Raw genomic sequence first — 17368 nt, 5'->3', positions numbered from 1 at the left:
TTTAGTGACGGGTATACATAGTAGATTACTAATTCTCTTTCCATGACTTCTTGGTCACAATGGTTAAGTCCGGCGCTGCTATTTAGTGTTTGTAAAATGTTTGTTTTGTAAAATGTTTGACATGTTTCGAATGTTCCTTCAGAGTTGACGATAGTTTACTTCTTAGTCCAAACCTCGAGTGACGTGTGAATACCCACTTGTTCTCCCCTCCTCTTGTATTTTCGTGGGGTTACTACCCGCAGAAATAAGAGAGTGATCTTTCCTTTACTTTTTGCTTGTACAAACTGTTGAGGGAAGAAGAGAATTATATATAGAGATATTATATGTTTACATCTTTTTTTTTTTTAATAAACTATACATATATGGAAATCAAGTTTGCACATATAATTTTACAAATTAAACAAAAATTGTTTGATCGGAATTGCGAGAGGAGCAATGTTTTTAGAACTTTACAGAATATAGTTCAATCGGTTTTCCAATAGCACTTTTAGTTGATTACATGTAACTGTACGGGTCAAGCTAGAACAGACAGACTGTGTTATTGTTCATTGTGTGCTCAATAGTGCATCATAAAGATGAGTGCACAAAGACAAGACTGGAAAAGAAATCACGCCAATAAAAAGTCTGCTGGATCAGCTTCAGGGCATGACTCCTCCTGTGATTCGCATCTCGGATCAAACCTTGCAACTTGTGTCCCTAAATCTGACCAATCGGATTTCCAAGGAGACAGTTGGAACGTCGAAAATAACTGGCACCTCAGTGGGTCAGCTGCGGCCTGATCTCTGTAGGGGCGGGGGATTGCAGGATGTTGTTTTTAGAAACAGGATGGGTCAGGGTATGTTGTTGACCAGAGGGGTATGGGAAAGGTGGGGACATTGCTTATCTTTTGGATGGCATAATGAGGTCAAGTTGTTCCCTGACAGTTGACAAGAAAGAGATAGACTAAATGTTAAGATGATATACTGACAAACGCTTTTAGTAGCATATGACACACACACACAATAAAAAGAAACTTAGAATATAGAAATAATCTCTTAAAAGTGACATTTTAGTTTCATCTAATGGATACTTTATAGCACAAGTGCATTTGTAATTTGGCCATAAAAAATGTTTGTAGACTTCTTGTCAGTAAAATGTCTGTAGAACTACCTCAGAGTCTGATGCGATGTGTTTATAACAAGCTTAAACAGTCTGATCCAATGTGTTTAGAACAAGCTTAAACAGTCTGATGCAATGTGTTTAGAACAAGCTTAGACAGTGTGATGCAATGTGTTTATACAAGCTCAGGCAGTCTGATGCAATGTGTTTAGAGCAAGCTTAGACAGTCTGATGCAATGTGCTTATAATAAGCTAAGACAGTCTGATCCAATGTGCTTATAATAAGCTAAGACAGTCTGATCCAATGTGCTTATAATAAACTAAGACAGTCTGATCCAATGTGCTTATAATAAGCTAAGACAGTCTGATCCAATGTGCTTATAATAAGCTAAGACAGTCTGATCCAATGTGCTTATAATAAGATAAGACAGTCTGATCCAATGTGCTTATAATAAACTAAGACAGTCTGATCCAATGTGCTTATAATAAGATAAGACAGTCTGATCCAATGTGCTTATAATAAACTAAGACAGTCTGATACAAATTTATTGTCAACGTCTTCAGAGTTTAATTTTTAAAGATTTTTTGTTTATTTGTCTCCATTGTGCCCCCAACAAGCTGCGCGTCCTGTCTAACATTGGATACACCATTGATAAAAAAAAGAGAAACGTTTGAGAGATTAAAAAAAAATGAATCCTCCCTAATCTCATCAAGTGGACCACCAGTTACTTCTTACTACTGGCATTCATCAGACATCCATCTCTTTTACAAACTGGCTTTAAGTTGGGCAAGGTGTCTACTACAGTTTCAACACATAGGTCAATAAAGAAAACATGGCTACATTGGCTACATATAGGCTACCATTAATGAAAGATGACCATGTAGATCTAATTGAATGCTAGCTGAAGACGTCACTCTCTATTCAAATAGAAAACACGATGGACTTGCTATTTGTAGGCGCGGGCAACAGATGTGTGCCGTCTGATGCAATTGTCTTCCCTTATCCCCCCTCCTTATTTTCCCTCTTTCGTCGGAATATTAAAAAATGTTTGGCAGGACCCATGAACACCCCCCCCCTCACACACAACCCTCCCCACACACACATCTAAGTGCTAACGAGAAAGCACGTGACGCGGCGGTTGGAATAAGGAAAAGGAAAAAAAAGGGGGGGGGGTTTGAGTGAGTCTATTTTTAGGTCAAGAAGCCCTCTCTTCTCCCAGTCCTGTACCCGCCCCTCCACTCTACATTGCAACGTGCGTTCTTGGGACAACTGCTGCTGTCCGACGAGGCGGAGGACGTGGGGGTCTCCCTGTGATTCTTTGGGGCCTCTTGCAGTTCTGGAATCCCTTCAGGTGCTATTCATAACTCGACCAGATAGAATGGACACACAAGAGTTGATTCTCTGCTGCCTTCCAAGTTTAGAAGTTTCCCTATTGAAGGTAAGGTCTACAAATAAATGATTGTATAGTATGTTTCTAGATCTTCTAGTATTCTTACAATCGTAACAAAGCCGTTTGTTTACCAAAAGTTTGATACTTTGTCTTAGTTCATAGAGATTGAGAACAAATATTTACATGTACTCAATAAATGTATTTTTATGTGTGGGGCTCTTTTCGGTATTGCATTATGGGACAAGAAGTCTGTACTTGACACAATTATATGTTAAGATATTGAAAATGATCGGAACTCGGCTTAATAAAGTTCCAAGTGAAAATAGGAAAGATCCAGATGTATAAGAAAAAAACCCAGTGGATTTGTCACACCCAGATATTTTTGATCCCCAGGACAAAGTGAAAATAGGAAAGATCTAGATGTATAAGAAAAAACCCAGTGGATTTGTCTCACCCAGATATTTTTGATCCCCAGGACAAAGTGAAAATAGGAAAGATCTAGATGTATAAGAAAAAAAACCCAGTGGATTTGTCTCACCCAGATATTTTTGATCCCCAGGACAAAGTGAAAATAGGCTCACTAATACAATAATAGCGTTATTCCGATCACAATAACAGCTGACAATTCATTGAATTTATGCCAATATATTACACAACCTGTATTCTAAACAGTTTATTACAATCTTTCATTGTATTTGTAAGTTGTAGCTTAATGTTGTAGATGGTTTAGTCACTAAACCATCTACAACATTAAACCACAACTTACTAATACAACTTTAGTGTTTTATATGCTTTAGTGTTTTTTATGGTTAAGTGTTGATTAGGATTTAGTCTTGTATATAATAATATTGCTAATACATTATTTAATCTTCTACATGGAATCTCTTTAAATTGATTGGACAAATCATGCTACCATTGTTATACATTTTTATTAAAATTTTTAAAATAGTCTTGCAATGCTTGCAATTAGCAGCTTTATTTTAGTTATTGTCTAGCTTAAGTTCCATATATTTTTACAAAGCTTATATCAACTCACTCTGTCTAGCTATCTGTCTCTCTCTCTGTCTGTCTGGTGAAACGTTTGTGCACGTTATTTCTCCCACAACGATATAATGGGAAATTCGCACAATTATTCATAGGCGTAGACAAGACATGAATCAATTTAAAAAACAACAACAATTAGTCAATTATTTACTAATGATTAAAATATTTTGTTGGATACCAACAAGGGAAATCAATTCTACAGTATTTACAGATATCGCTGTTTCCCTCTCACATATTCTCGAATCCACTTAAAATTTGAAACATTTATTTCACCTAACGAAACATGAATCAATTAAAAAATTAACCATAAAATTAGTCAATTTATTATCGATATCAAATAAGGGAAACAATTTCTACATTACTGAAAGATATAGTTGTTAGGTCGGAATATTTTCCATTAGATAAGCTTTTTAAAAATATTTTTTTTATTTTGTTTGTTAAACTCCTATTTTTATTAGGTTTAAAACAAATTCTAAAAATCTTCAGCCTTTTTTTAGAGGCCCCCGAAAGGGGAAAAGACGCTATTAGTTTTGTGTGAAATATCTGTCCGTCTGTCCGTCCGACCGTCCCGTTTAGATCTTGTAAACAAGAAAAAGTAATGAAAATCCGACATTATAATATTTTAGTCCATTCAAAGTTCTGATGCAACAGCTACTTTTTTTTTCTAAAAGCGAAAAATCTAATTTTTTAAATCACGTATGTAAGCATTTTTTTTTTCATAAAAATACACCACTTTTACTCTTTTTTAGGCTCTTTAGTACGGGAGATGTCCGTTTACCATATTTTTAACATATTTATGTAAATGATTTTAGACTTTTTGTTAACATCTTTTTTCATTTGTATTGCTACGTTGTGTAAATTCTGTCCTACTAACTGCTACATTTACCCAAAGATAATGTTTACTTTTTTTTAAGAGAAAAAAAAATCTATTTAGTATGCATATAAGCTGGACATAATTTAAAACAACAATTAATTAGTAAGTTATCATATTATCGCGTGAACTGCAGTGCTACACTACGGCCATAGAAAACTTAACTCATTGCTGTAGAACACTGAACTAAAGGAAACATTTTACGGAAATGTTTTTTTTCTTTTTTCGAGGATTTGAATAGGAGATTGACATTTTACAAAACAATTAGATCAATTAGATATTCATTATAAGACATCAGTTAGGCCAGGTTCACATTTAACTTCACATTCACTTTCACCTATCCTTTGGTCTGCTGGACCGCTGGGGCACCACACAAGATCTGTCAACCTTTTTTCACCAATCTTCTCTGTCATTTGTCTTTGATAGAATTTCATTTTGATGTTCTTTCTGAAAATATTGATGCCTGCCTTTTTACTTCCGTAGATGAACCACTGCGGGGCTGATTTTGAGTTTGTGTTTAAAGTGTCTTTGTAATCTTGTATTTGTTAGTAATTTGGTCAATGTTGTCTTATAGATTGTTTCTACTGTTGATTCTGTATGTGTATGAATCTTACCTTAAATTCCATATGTCTCCTTCGGCCTCAAAAGACAGCGGATGTTACCGGTGTTTCTGTAAGGCAGCTTCGTTCCCGATTACTCTCAGCCAGGGCGATACTCTGAATGTTTCGATGTTCTCCCCTCTTAGTTCCTCTCACACATTTTCATTGATAGTCTCCCTTGCAGACATTCTGTCCAATGCTAAGTAGTGCTTACTGCCCATGACAAACTTCTACCAGAACTTGATTATTTGTAAGGTAGTCTTGCCAGCGTATGTCCATTAGAGAATTGTCCATTATATGTGTGTGTGTATGTCATGGGCAAAGCCAGGATTTGGGAGGGGGGATTAGGCGGGGCAATAAACTTTGCCTTCACACACACACACACTAAGTTCAGGTAATGAATGTTATCGTCTGTTCAGGTTTTGTTTCGTAGGTAAGTCGTTTGTATTCTAGAGTATTTCTGAAGTAAGTGTCACAGGCCTGGCGTCATGCTTTGTGCCCTTGTCTTCTGTCATGCATTGTCTAAAGTGTCGACAGTGCTATATCCTGTTTGTAACAAAAAAAGTGCAGGTCAAATATCAAATCAAATATCAAATCAAACATCAAATCATATATCAAATCAAATATCAAATCAAATATTAAATCAAATATCAAATCAAATATTAAAATGAACTTAAGGGAGCCTAGCGACTGGTAAGAAAACAAAGTGACTGAGTGAAGTGTTTTATTTGGCGGAGGGTTGAATCTCACGCTCATGGACTTTGTTGAGTATAGTTTACTTTAGTTTTTCTCAGGATGGGAAAACAAAACTGTATGTAAAAAATTTCCAGGGGAGTATATTTTATTTCGGGGTGGGGGTGTTGAACCCCCCTCCTGGCTACACCCATGATAAATATATATATAATGAGGGTGAGAAACTGAAGTAAAAAAAAAACAGAGAGAGAGAGAGAGACAGAGAGAAAGAGAAAGATGGTAAAATGATGAGAAGGTTAGTACGGAAATAAAGAAGAAGGAAGCTGATAAAATTGCTATATTAACCAATCAGTGAAGACCTTGGGAGGTAATGACTTTTTCCAATCGCTAATAACATCACCTTCCAGAGAACTCAATTTAAATGTAGGTTTAAAAAAAAAGTTGGTCTGAACTATATGTTCTTGTTCATTTAGTGATGAAAAGTTCAGGAAAGCGGGGAATAGTTTTCGAAACAAAAAAAAAAGGATCCTTGTTTTTGGAAAAAATACTATACAAAAACTGAATCTTTGACATTCAGCTGCGTCTGCTACTTGATCCATTTCAAGTATTGTGGCGTAATTGAACATCAAGAGTTCATGAAATGTCAACGAACGGATATTGCAACTTTTTCGAGGTTGTATAATCAAAGGTACATGGGAGGTTATACTTGAAAAATAATAGAAAAATGGCACCCTAGTTACTGTATAACATGAGATCCTTTAATAACATTTTGTCTAGAATGTCTGTCTTGTCAACGTGACCAACGCATTGGCATAATAATACAGTGTGTAGGCGATGTCTGTTTTATTTAGTATAGGATCCAGGACTTGTATGGGTTAAGAGTCGGAACTACTCAATTGTTCCTCATTATAACCTTAAAGTAACAGAAATGGCTAGTTAGTGGTTTCACAGAGAGAATTGATTCAATCAAAGAATATGTTCCTCGTCGTGGTTTAGACCACTGCAGTATGAAACTCAACAATAGGCTGTTCCTTCATTCCTGCATTTACAATCTAATTTATAAGAATTATTTGACACAGTCACAGCGTCTTGTAATGAATTGTCATTAATAGCAGCAAGCCAACCACTCTTCAAGAAAAGGCGATAGAGAAATAGCTGTCACTTTGGTGCCACTGTAGATCAGGTAGCTGCAATAATTATTTTGCCGGAACGCAGTGTGTCTCAAATCTTGAGATAAGGAAGGGACACGTTACTGCTTACATACATAATAAGGCCTTCCAGTCCCAAGATTAGTGAGGAATGCAGTATTTCCCGTGGCTACCGCAGCCCCAGCTGTGACATACATATTTTGTCACATCCATGCAAGCATAACCATTAATAGTACTAATGATAATAATGACAATGTCTTCGATTCCAAAGATCAAAGAGAAGTGCTGCGTGCTTCACAGTGGAGACATTCATATTTTTCCGGTTCTAGTGCAGACAACGACGTTGTCCGCCATCAGTCTATTGAAGTTTTGTTTCCGTCTGCTGCGACTTGTTTTCATTAAGAGCTTTTTTTTGGGTCACAAATGTGTGTCCCAATGCCTTTGTGATAACTCTCCAACTGTCTCTTTCAGAGGCCATCTGCTGCCACCTACTTTCCTCTATTTTTATAAAACTAAAAATTAAAAAAAAATGAAGGTAACCTTGGAATAATGATTTGGCCGCCTGCGTGCAATGCTAGGTAGCGGCGGTCCTGTTGTTACCACACACCTAACACTATCTAGCGTTCTACCTAGTCTGTTAGCAATGATCAGATCTTTTGTCTCATGGCCAAAGAGAAAAAAATTACAAGATCTCTGAAGTTTCAAGAAAAAATGTGTAATCTATTTCTTTGTACTGTATCTAGTTACATGTCAAATCCTTTCTTAATGACTATCTCTCCTAACTAGTCACAGTGACCTCTTATATACGTATCATTCTTAAAATGTCTATAGTCTCGCCACTCCGCCCACAGAATTGTTTTATCATATTTTTAAATCTGTCAATGTTGTATCGCGTGGTTCATGTTACCTAGTCATCCAGGCTACACACAAACTTGTCAAATATTCAAAGGTGCCACACCATCTTAACTCGATATCTTTTACAATCAAGGCGAAATAACTTTTCTATTGTACCTTCGTTAACGACAATAAACTGAGACTCTTTACCCTTTAGATTCACCTTCTCTATCGTGGCTGCAATTAAGCTAATTTACTAAATAGGCGAAATTAATGCTCTCAAAATAATCTTTAGCGACATCTTGCAGTGTAAGGGCGCATTTCAGGGCCTCCATTTAGTCACCAGGCCGAGATCTATTGTGTGTTATGGCTGAGATGTATGTGTGTTATGGCTGAGATGTATGTGTGTTATGGCTGAGATGTATGTGTGTTATGGCTGAGATGTATGTGTGTTGTGTCGTCTTTAACTAGTTGTCTGTTTCTGTAAAGCAAGCTATTGTTGAATGTGTAACATTAGATTTATCTTTCTGCTGAAAATTTGACACGAGGACGAAAGGAAAAAAAACATCGATAATGGCGACAGGCTAAAAATAAACTTGAAGAATAAAAACTTGAGCCAAACGATGATTAACAAACAAAGGAAGCCTCGGGGAGAAGCGAAACTACATCGACTCAAAAGAAGAATTGAGCTCAAGTCAAAAGAAAAATTGAGCTCAGCTCAAGTCAAAAGAAAAATTGAGCTCATCTCTAGTCAAAAGAAAAATTGAGCTCATCTCAAGTCAAAAGAAAAATTGAGCTCACCTCAAGTCAAAAGAAAAATTGAGCTCACCTCAAGTCAAAAGAAAAATTGAGCTCAGCTCAAGTCAAAAGAAAAATTGAGCTCAGCTCAAGTCAAAAGAAAAATTGAGCTCAGCTCAAGTCAAAAGAAAAATTGAGCTCAAGTCGAGAGAAATGGTCGTGTAGTTACTTTTGTATCTCGGTGTTCAGTAAAACTGATGAAGCCCTAGGGCTCTAGTGTAAGCTACTGTAACACGTGACACTAAGTCTCGGAAACTCATTTTAAAACATAAAACATTGTGTCTACTTAGTCATTAGTTCCCTAGCCAGATGTTCAGTGTAGACAGCTCTTGCTATTATGGGCTAAGTTTCTTAATCTTTAAAAGCATAAAGCATGGCCAGTAGACTCATTATATTGTGGCTGTTGTAATATTGGGTTGAGATAAAATATAATTAAACTACATCTGTTCATTGAAGTATGGCCAGCCTCCGCCTACAGTGAATCTATGGAGCATCTCTTAGACCTGAGATAAATACTTGGGCATCGGCACAATGATGTCACCCATCATCTAGTAGTTGCACCATCTCCACGCAGCTGATGTAGCTAAAGCGACGCCTTCGATATATCATAGAGGTCAAGCCGATACAGTTTGGGATCAGCGGCGTCGCAGACTCTGTCAGGGTGTAGCACTGTCTAAGGGTCAGCGGCTCCTGAGTTTTCCTATGGGTTGACTTTCGAAACCTTACCCATGTTTGAGTATAGCTGGAAGGCAGGAGAGGTGGATAGCCAGGAATGGCTAACGAGCCCTTCCTACCATTTACTGGTGTAGGCGTCAGTACGCTGTTAGTGAAAACAGTTCCGCCGGACTCAATATCTGAGGCACATCTGAAGGCCAGGAATGAACTGGTTGTCAGAGGCTGTTGAAGACGCATGCCATAAGAAACATTTTCACGTAAAATAAAACCTTTAGAAAAACAGAATAAAACCCTTACGGAACCATTGTTTCTTGTATACTAAACCTACACACGTCTAAGGTGTGTTTCATAATGTTGTTCCTCAAAGAAGAAGAAGAAATGAGTTATACCTCACATATTCATGTAACCTTGTTTGAGAACCGTTGGTGCACCACGATTTCTCACCATCTGTCTCAGCCCGCGTTACTTTGTGAATCTGCGAAGAATAGACCCATCATAAAAAGTATGAACATAATGAAAAGCGCGGACATTTTTTGTAGTGTATCTAAATCTGTAGTAATCGTAATGTCCTATTGAAAATCTAATTGCAAATGTTCCATTTGGTCTTTACAATATTTCCTTCCTTTTTTCCACTCTTTTGCTTTATTTTTCAAGAAGGTAGAAAAGTTTTTGTGTTGCTTTAGCAAGTCTTGAGTTTTAGAATGAAGTTTTATATTGAAAATATCCTTTTGCAATCTTTGCAAATTTATCTATCTTATAAAATACAGACGTAACTTCAAAAAAGAAGATGATTACGTCTTACGCGCTATGCATCTAGTTATGCATGTTAATCAATGACTTAAATTCTGCCAAGTCACTGGTTTCTCTGGCTGACTCAGGCAACACATTCCATGCTCTAATAGCACTAGGGAAGAAGGAGTATTTGTACAAATTTGTCCTAGCATATGGGATGAGAAATGTGCCTTTATCTTTCTGAGTATTTTATTAGGTTTTGTTTTTGTATTTGAAGATTATGGTTCAGTGTTTTATGTATGATTGCTACTTTACTCTTAAGTCTTCTCTCCTGAAGGCTTTCTACATTTAGTGATTTTACTATGGGTGTTACTCTAATGTATGAATCTCACTGCTCTATTTCTGTTCCAGTTTCTTCATATTTTTCTTGAGTTGAGCTGGAAGTACGTACAAAAGATATTTATGTTTCTTCTAAAGCATTTTATTTATCAGTTAGTTTGGACGTTGTTGGCTTGTTTATCAAACAAAACAAGTAGTTCATGACCATTCCAGAAGTACCAAACATAATGGTCACAGTACATTGATTTTGTACGCCTTTTTTTTTGACGTAGATAATTGTATAACATAATATCTGGATCTAATCAAGAGCAATGTAGCTGTCTGATAGTGACTGGACAGTGCAGAAGTAAAAAGAATATTTTAAATGCTCATTAATCGAGCAAAACACGTCTTTTAGCATTTGGTGGGGGGGGGGGGGGGATAGAAACGTGAGACAATAAATATGTAAATTTTAACCTTAAAATACATAGTCGCTTTATCGCAACAAAGTGGTCGACATTAGAGCGAACAACATATTTAATATATATATCCTTGACATTGTCTCATGTTTGCTGCAAAAAATTTTTGTTTGAATAGTTTCCTTTTCCATTAACGGCCATTATCCTCTCCACTTTGACATCTCTGAACCAAGTTCCTCTATTTACATTTATATTATAAAATGTTTTGAGATCAAGATGACTTAGTAGATCACGATGAGAAATAAAAACTTGATTCATGATCAGATACCAGGAGGATGAGACTTCTTGTTATTATTGATGTACTGCTGATAAGTGTCAACATGTCTGTCGGATCAGCAGACACAGGAATCTACAATAATTTAATTGATCATAGTCTTCGTTATCTCCCCTTACTCTGGATAGAAACATTGTAGATGGAAAAGGTCTTTCCAGGTTAAAACTTTCTTTTGTTTACATGTCAATGAAATGACTTACAGTAATAAACTAGTTCAAGGATAACCCAAACCCTGGAATTATCAAAATGTTGCAGTCAACAACAAATGTGGAAAGTGATTGGGATGAACAATAAGCCCACGCTATTTGAACTTTAATCACCAGGCTTCATTACCATTTGTTTTTTTTTTTTTTTTTGCTTTCTTGTCGAAATTCTGTTGTCTCTCTCCCCCCTTTCCAAAAACTTAAACACACACACACACACGCTACTCAAATGTATTCATTCCGAACTGATTGGCTGTGAGGACTAATTAACAACACCCGCCCCCAGACACCCCCTCCAAATTAGAAGATGTGTGTGTATACATGCAAACTAAAGAGATGTATGTGAACATTGACTTGATGTAGTTAGTAGATGTGTGTGAAGATTGACTTGATGTAGTTAGTAGATATGTGTGAACATTGACTTGATGTAGTTTGTAGATATATGTGAACATTGACTTGATGTAGTTAGTAGGTATGTGTGAACATTGACTTGATGTAGTTAGTAGGTATGTGTGAACATTGACTTGATGTAGTTAGTAGATGTGTGTACAAACATAGCTCAGCTCTTATAAACATTTGATTGTCTCCAGTGGAACTCCCCCAGTACTACAGCCAAGACACTGCTGAGTACAAAGACATCCATCTTGGCTGTGCCTTTAAAAATAGCTATTAAATTTTATAATAATAATCGCAGTAATTATTTTATCCTTTACATGGCACCAAGTCACTAAGTTTGCATGAATGTGCATATATGTAGTTACACACAAGCATAGCAAGAACACTAGGACTATTTGTATTCGTGCATCACCCCTATACATTTGTTTAGAAAGTACAATTAATTCTAGAGACAGAGACAAGACATTGTCTAGACCTCGATAGAAAGTACAATTAGTTCTAGAGACAGAGACAAGACATTGTCTAGACCTCGATAGAAAGTACAATTACTTCTAGAGACAGAGACAAGACATTGTCTAGACCTCGATAGAAAGTACAATTAGTTCTAGAGACAGAGACAGAGACATTGTCTGTTCAAGGTCCTGATGGAAAGAGAACACGAAGTCTCAGTGATCTAAAAATAGAAGCAATAGACTTGTTGGAGAACAATATCACCAGGAAGCTCACAATGTATTCTGGAGGAAAAAAGGAAGATCGGTTCAACAAAATGGCAGCTTGTTGTACAACGAAAGGATAGCGCCAGAAGGTCTCCCCTGACCCGTATAGACAGGAGACTTGAAGACAGACGATGTTTTAACGAGATGTTAACAAGATTTAGACATCTTCCTTTCATCACCAACTCTTCTGTTAGCATTTCTCTTTCTTCTTCACTTTCTTCTTCTTTTGTTTATTTTGTTATGCCTGAGAGAGGTACAGTATGATTACCTGCTATCTATATATCTAAAATAGGAGTGATGATTTCCTGGTATCTATACATTTTGAATTATTTCACGGTAGGCTATCTATATAGCTTTGGTGATTTCTTGGTATCTATGTATCTATCTAAGTATCTATGTATCTATGTATATATGTATCTATCTATCTATCTATTTATCTATATCTATATATCTATCTATTTATCATGCCAAAAATTTTTTTGATGTTTATTCAGCGAGGCAAAGTTTTTCTAAATGGGTGACACTCTGGGTCAAAATTGTATAGAGTGAGTGATGAGATACTTTTTTTTTTTTAAAGTTGTCTGCATTGAATAAAAATTTCTTTGGTCGCGACCAGACCGGCCCATTTTGTGCCTGCCCATCGGGCATTTGCCTGTTTGCCCATATAGCCAGTCCGCCCCTGTCAACTTGTAAAGTGTTGAACTTCTTCCCTCTGTCTCACCATTCTCTCTCTAGACTGACAAACTTGTGAACCAGATGGCATACATGTGTGGCACTCGTGAGGTTTCACATTGCTATGTCAGACGTCAACTGACACTGTCGGATCCAGGCAGTGGTTCTAAATGGAAAGTCAAGAGCAGCAGAGGACAATCCACTGATTGAGTCTGAGACATTTCTTGTTTTAGAATCTCACAGTTAATGACAAGCGAATATGTACATTTCCAGAGACACACAGCTTTAGGTGTTTGTACATTTCTAAAGACATACTGCATTGGATATATGTACATTTCTAAAGACATACTGCATTGAATGTATGTACATTTCTAAAGACATACTGCATTGAATGTATGTACATTTCTAGAGACTTAGTGCATTGAATGTATGTACATTTCTAGAGACTTAGTGCATTGGATGTATGTACATTTCTAGAGACTTAGTGCATTGGATGTATGTACATTTCTAGAGACTTAGTGCATTGGATGTATGTACATTTCTAGAGACTTAGTGCATTGGATGTATGTACATTTCTAGAGACTTAGTGCATTGGATGTATGTACATTTCTAGAGACTTAGTGCATTGGATGTATGTACATTTCTAGAGACTTAGTGCATTGAATGTATGTACATTTCTAGAGACTTAGTGCATTGGATGTATGTACATTTCTAGAGACTTAGTGCATTGGATGTATGTACATTTCTAGAGACTTAGTGCATTGAATGTATGTACATTTCTAGAGACTTAGTGCATTGGATGTATGTCGTTGCCCATTTGTTTTTCAATAAGTTGTAAGCCTTTCGGTTAAATTCAAATGCTTCCTCTATTGTGAAACTATTATATACTACAAGAGGTAGAGCTTAGAAAATTAAATTCTGCAGAACTTAAAAGTGAAAAAATAAATTAAATAAAGATTCTTACGATAAACTAAATAATTTCAAGTACGCTAAATTGAACAACGAAATATACCTTACAAATAGAAGAGTTAGTTGAAAGTTGACTCTGCAGTGCTAAAATGTTCACCAATTAACTTTTAAAAACTAAGTTCATCTACATTGCCTTTTGTTTACAAAGCTTATATCAACCCAGTCTGTCTGTCTGATAAATTGTGTGTACATGTGATTTCTTCAACACCCATTCTCGGATCAAGTTATCAATTTATTGTACCTAATAAAACATAAATCGATATTAAACACAATTACAAAGAGAGTTTATGTTATCACACAAACTCTGAGGCGGCTCCCAAAGAAGTCACCAAATGGATCAGAAATATATTTAAGCCATAGTCTTGTTTTGATAGTTTAAAATAATTTAAAAAATCATTTGGCGTTATTTTTCACATAATAGCAAACCGTGCAACATGTCGTGTTTGATAAGACTCTTCTAACTCTTCTGGAATAAGTAGAGTAGCAATAACGGATCACCTAAGTTCAGCTTGAAAACCTCCCGATACAGTGTCGGTGGCACCTAGTGCGGTAGCTTAGGGTGTCACCCCTCCCCCAACAACTTTCTTGAATTATGTTCCAATAAACACTATTGCTAGTTATTATTTTTTTGTTGAACCAATACCGTGAGCTGATGACCTACTTTTATTGATTTTTACTCAAATGTTAAGTCCCAATGTTGATGACATTTATTCAAATGTTATTGCAAATTTTACAATGATATTTATTTAAAATTATAAACCGACTTAACATCATATAAACAGGTTTCCTTTGTTATACTGTAAGACAGAAATGGTATAACGTTGTGCTGTGTCATTTACACTTAAACTACCATCTTGATGTGTCTAGGCATATTTGGGCATATATCTAGAGATTTTATTATTATCTTTTCTGATGTTTCTGCTTTTGCCAATATATAATTTTTCCAACTTGGTTTCCACCCCCAAAAAGGTGTCGACGGTGCGGACCGCACCCTTACCCCCCCCCCCCAATTAACACTAAGTTCGTATCAAAATTCTTTTTAAAAACAACATTTGAATCAGTATTCCATTAAATGAGTTAGTTAATAAATAGAAAATATATTTTAGAATGATCCTTTCACACTTTTCCCATTGTGACCTTGGATGTATTTTTGTTTGTACCAATGCACGAATTTATGAATGAAGCTTGAGTTATTAATGAAGAAATCTGTGACCGTTTTAAAAAAAACGTACCTCCCTTTTAATTTTCCATTTAAAAGTGGTGTATTTTGTTGAAAAGTCTGCTTGCATATGTAATTAAAAAAATTTAATGGTTCACTTTCGGAAAACAAAAAAAAAAACAGACGTTGCATCAGAACTTTGAGTGATCTAAAATATCATGATGTCCGATTTTCTATTTCTCTTCCAGTTTCTGAGAACTAAACGGGACGGACGGATGGACTGACAGACAGACCACACAAAACTAATAGCGTCTATTCCCATTTCGGGTAACTCTAAAAATACATAATTAGTCAAATAATTATTTTATTAGATATCTAATAAGGGAAAAAAACATGTACATCATTGATAGATACAGTTCTTTCCCCTTAGAAAAGCCTGATTAAAAAAAAAAAAAGAATTATTATTTGTTATTTTGCTTGTTCGTACACCGGATATACCGAAATGCTATGCATTTAAAAGTTTGTCCGCCATGTATGAAGATCTCCGTCTCACACAGAAAGATTAATACATTGAAATACTGCTCTTGACAACTCCAATTCCAGACTCTCCACAAATCTATGGTTACTTCATGCTTGAGTTCTTCACTTCAATCAAGAATGAAAAATTGTCGACTTTGTAGACGGGTTGAGGGTAAGCAGACGATGTAATAACTTGGTCAACAAAAAAAAAATAAAATCTTTAAGTCTTTAGAAGTCCGCCCCTGTCTTTCCTCAAAGTAGAGGACGTTAGTGTACGTAAGAAAATTACTAAAAAAAATTTCTTAAATGTGTGTAAGTTGGTAGGATCCCGTTCAAAGAAACTTGACTGTGTAGAGAGCCACCTGATCACAAAACATTCATGAAATCATAAAACATGGACATTAAATTCTTACTATTAGGTCACTCTTTCTTACAAAAGTAGATTTTGGAATATACTCTAAGATTAATTTGTATTCACTTCTGTAAGTTGAAATACTAAAACGTGAATGACGTACGTTCGATCCTCATATTCGTGAAATTTATTTTTTCTCTTAATTTTTCAGTGAAAAATAAAATATGAATCTTGAGTTTAAACATAAATTAGGAATTTATTAGATTTTCTAAACATTATATGTTTTAAAGCAACAAATAGTCATACATTTAGATTGTAGAAATGTAGATGGTAACTATGTCGCCTGGTGTCTATTTCCTCTCCTGTTTCTTACAACAAACTAATCTCTAACCTAAAACTGTTGTCAGCAATTTTAGTTTTAATATCCTCACTTTGGTTCGAGATTCTAGATCAGTACCTCACACATCGGTCCATCTTGTGCTAGCAATGTACCTTGACAACGACTATCGAAAATGTTTCATTCTCGGGCCTGTAAGCTTGCTAGTGGTTTAGTTATATATAGTCTAATGATATATATTCATATATTTTTTATAGTTACAATTGTTTTGTTTGGTGTAATGCACAAATTGTAAGACAAATTTCCTTACGGACATTGAAGATTCTTCTTCTTCTTCTTATTATTATTAGTCTAATGATACATACTCTAGTCTAAGAAGACATAGTCTAAGGACACATAGTCTAAGGACACATAGTCTTATTTTATCTTATCTATATAATATGATTACGTCCTACGCGTCATGCATTTAGTCATGCATATTAACCAATGACCTAAATTCTGCTTAGTCACTGGTTTTCCTGGCTATATCAGGCAACCCATTCCATGCTCTAATAGCACTAGAGAAGAAGGAGCATTTGTACAAATTTGTGTAATAACGCATAGTCTAAGGACACATAGCCTAAGGGCACATAGTCTAGTCTAATGACGCATAGATTAAGAACACATAGTCTAAGGACACATACTCTAAGCACACATACTCTAAGGACACATACTCTAAGGACACATAGTCTAATAACACAGAGTCTAAAGACACATAGTCTAAGGATATATAGTCTAGTCTAATGACGCACAGTCTAAGGACTAATAGAGTAGTCTAATGACACATTGTTTAAGGACACATAGTCTAAGGATACAAAGTCTAAGAACACATAGTCTAGTCGAATGGCACATAGTCTAAGGGCACATAGTCTAAGGATACAAAGTCTAAGAACACATAGTCTAAGGGCACATAGTCTAAGGGCACATAGTCTAAGGGCACATAGTCTAAGGGCACATAGTCTATGGATACAAGTCTAAGGGCACATAGTCATGGATACAGTCTAAGGGCACATAGTCTAAGGGCACATAGTCTAAAGGCACATAGTCTAAGG

General features: G+C 35.9%; 1 protein-coding gene across 1 annotated transcript in view; it reads left to right on the top strand.

Moving 5' to 3' along the window:
* Nucleotides 1–2353: 2353 nt before the first annotated feature.
* The window catches only part of LOC106070747 (GTP-binding protein GEM-like), an 83088-nt gene continuing 68073 nt past the window's right edge, over nt 2354–17368 (top strand). Inside the window, exon 1 of the mRNA XM_056034535.1 lies at nt 2354–2537. The gene's annotated coding sequence lies outside the window, so the exon portion shown is untranslated. The remainder of the gene's footprint in view (nt 2538–17368) is intronic.

This window comes from Biomphalaria glabrata, chromosome 7, assembly GCF_947242115.1.
Source record: "Biomphalaria glabrata chromosome 7, xgBioGlab47.1, whole genome shotgun sequence".
Lineage (NCBI taxonomy): Eukaryota > Metazoa > Mollusca > Gastropoda > Planorbidae > Biomphalaria > Biomphalaria glabrata.
Note: the sequence above shows the minus strand (reverse complement) of the source record. Positions and strands in the feature narration are given on the sequence as shown.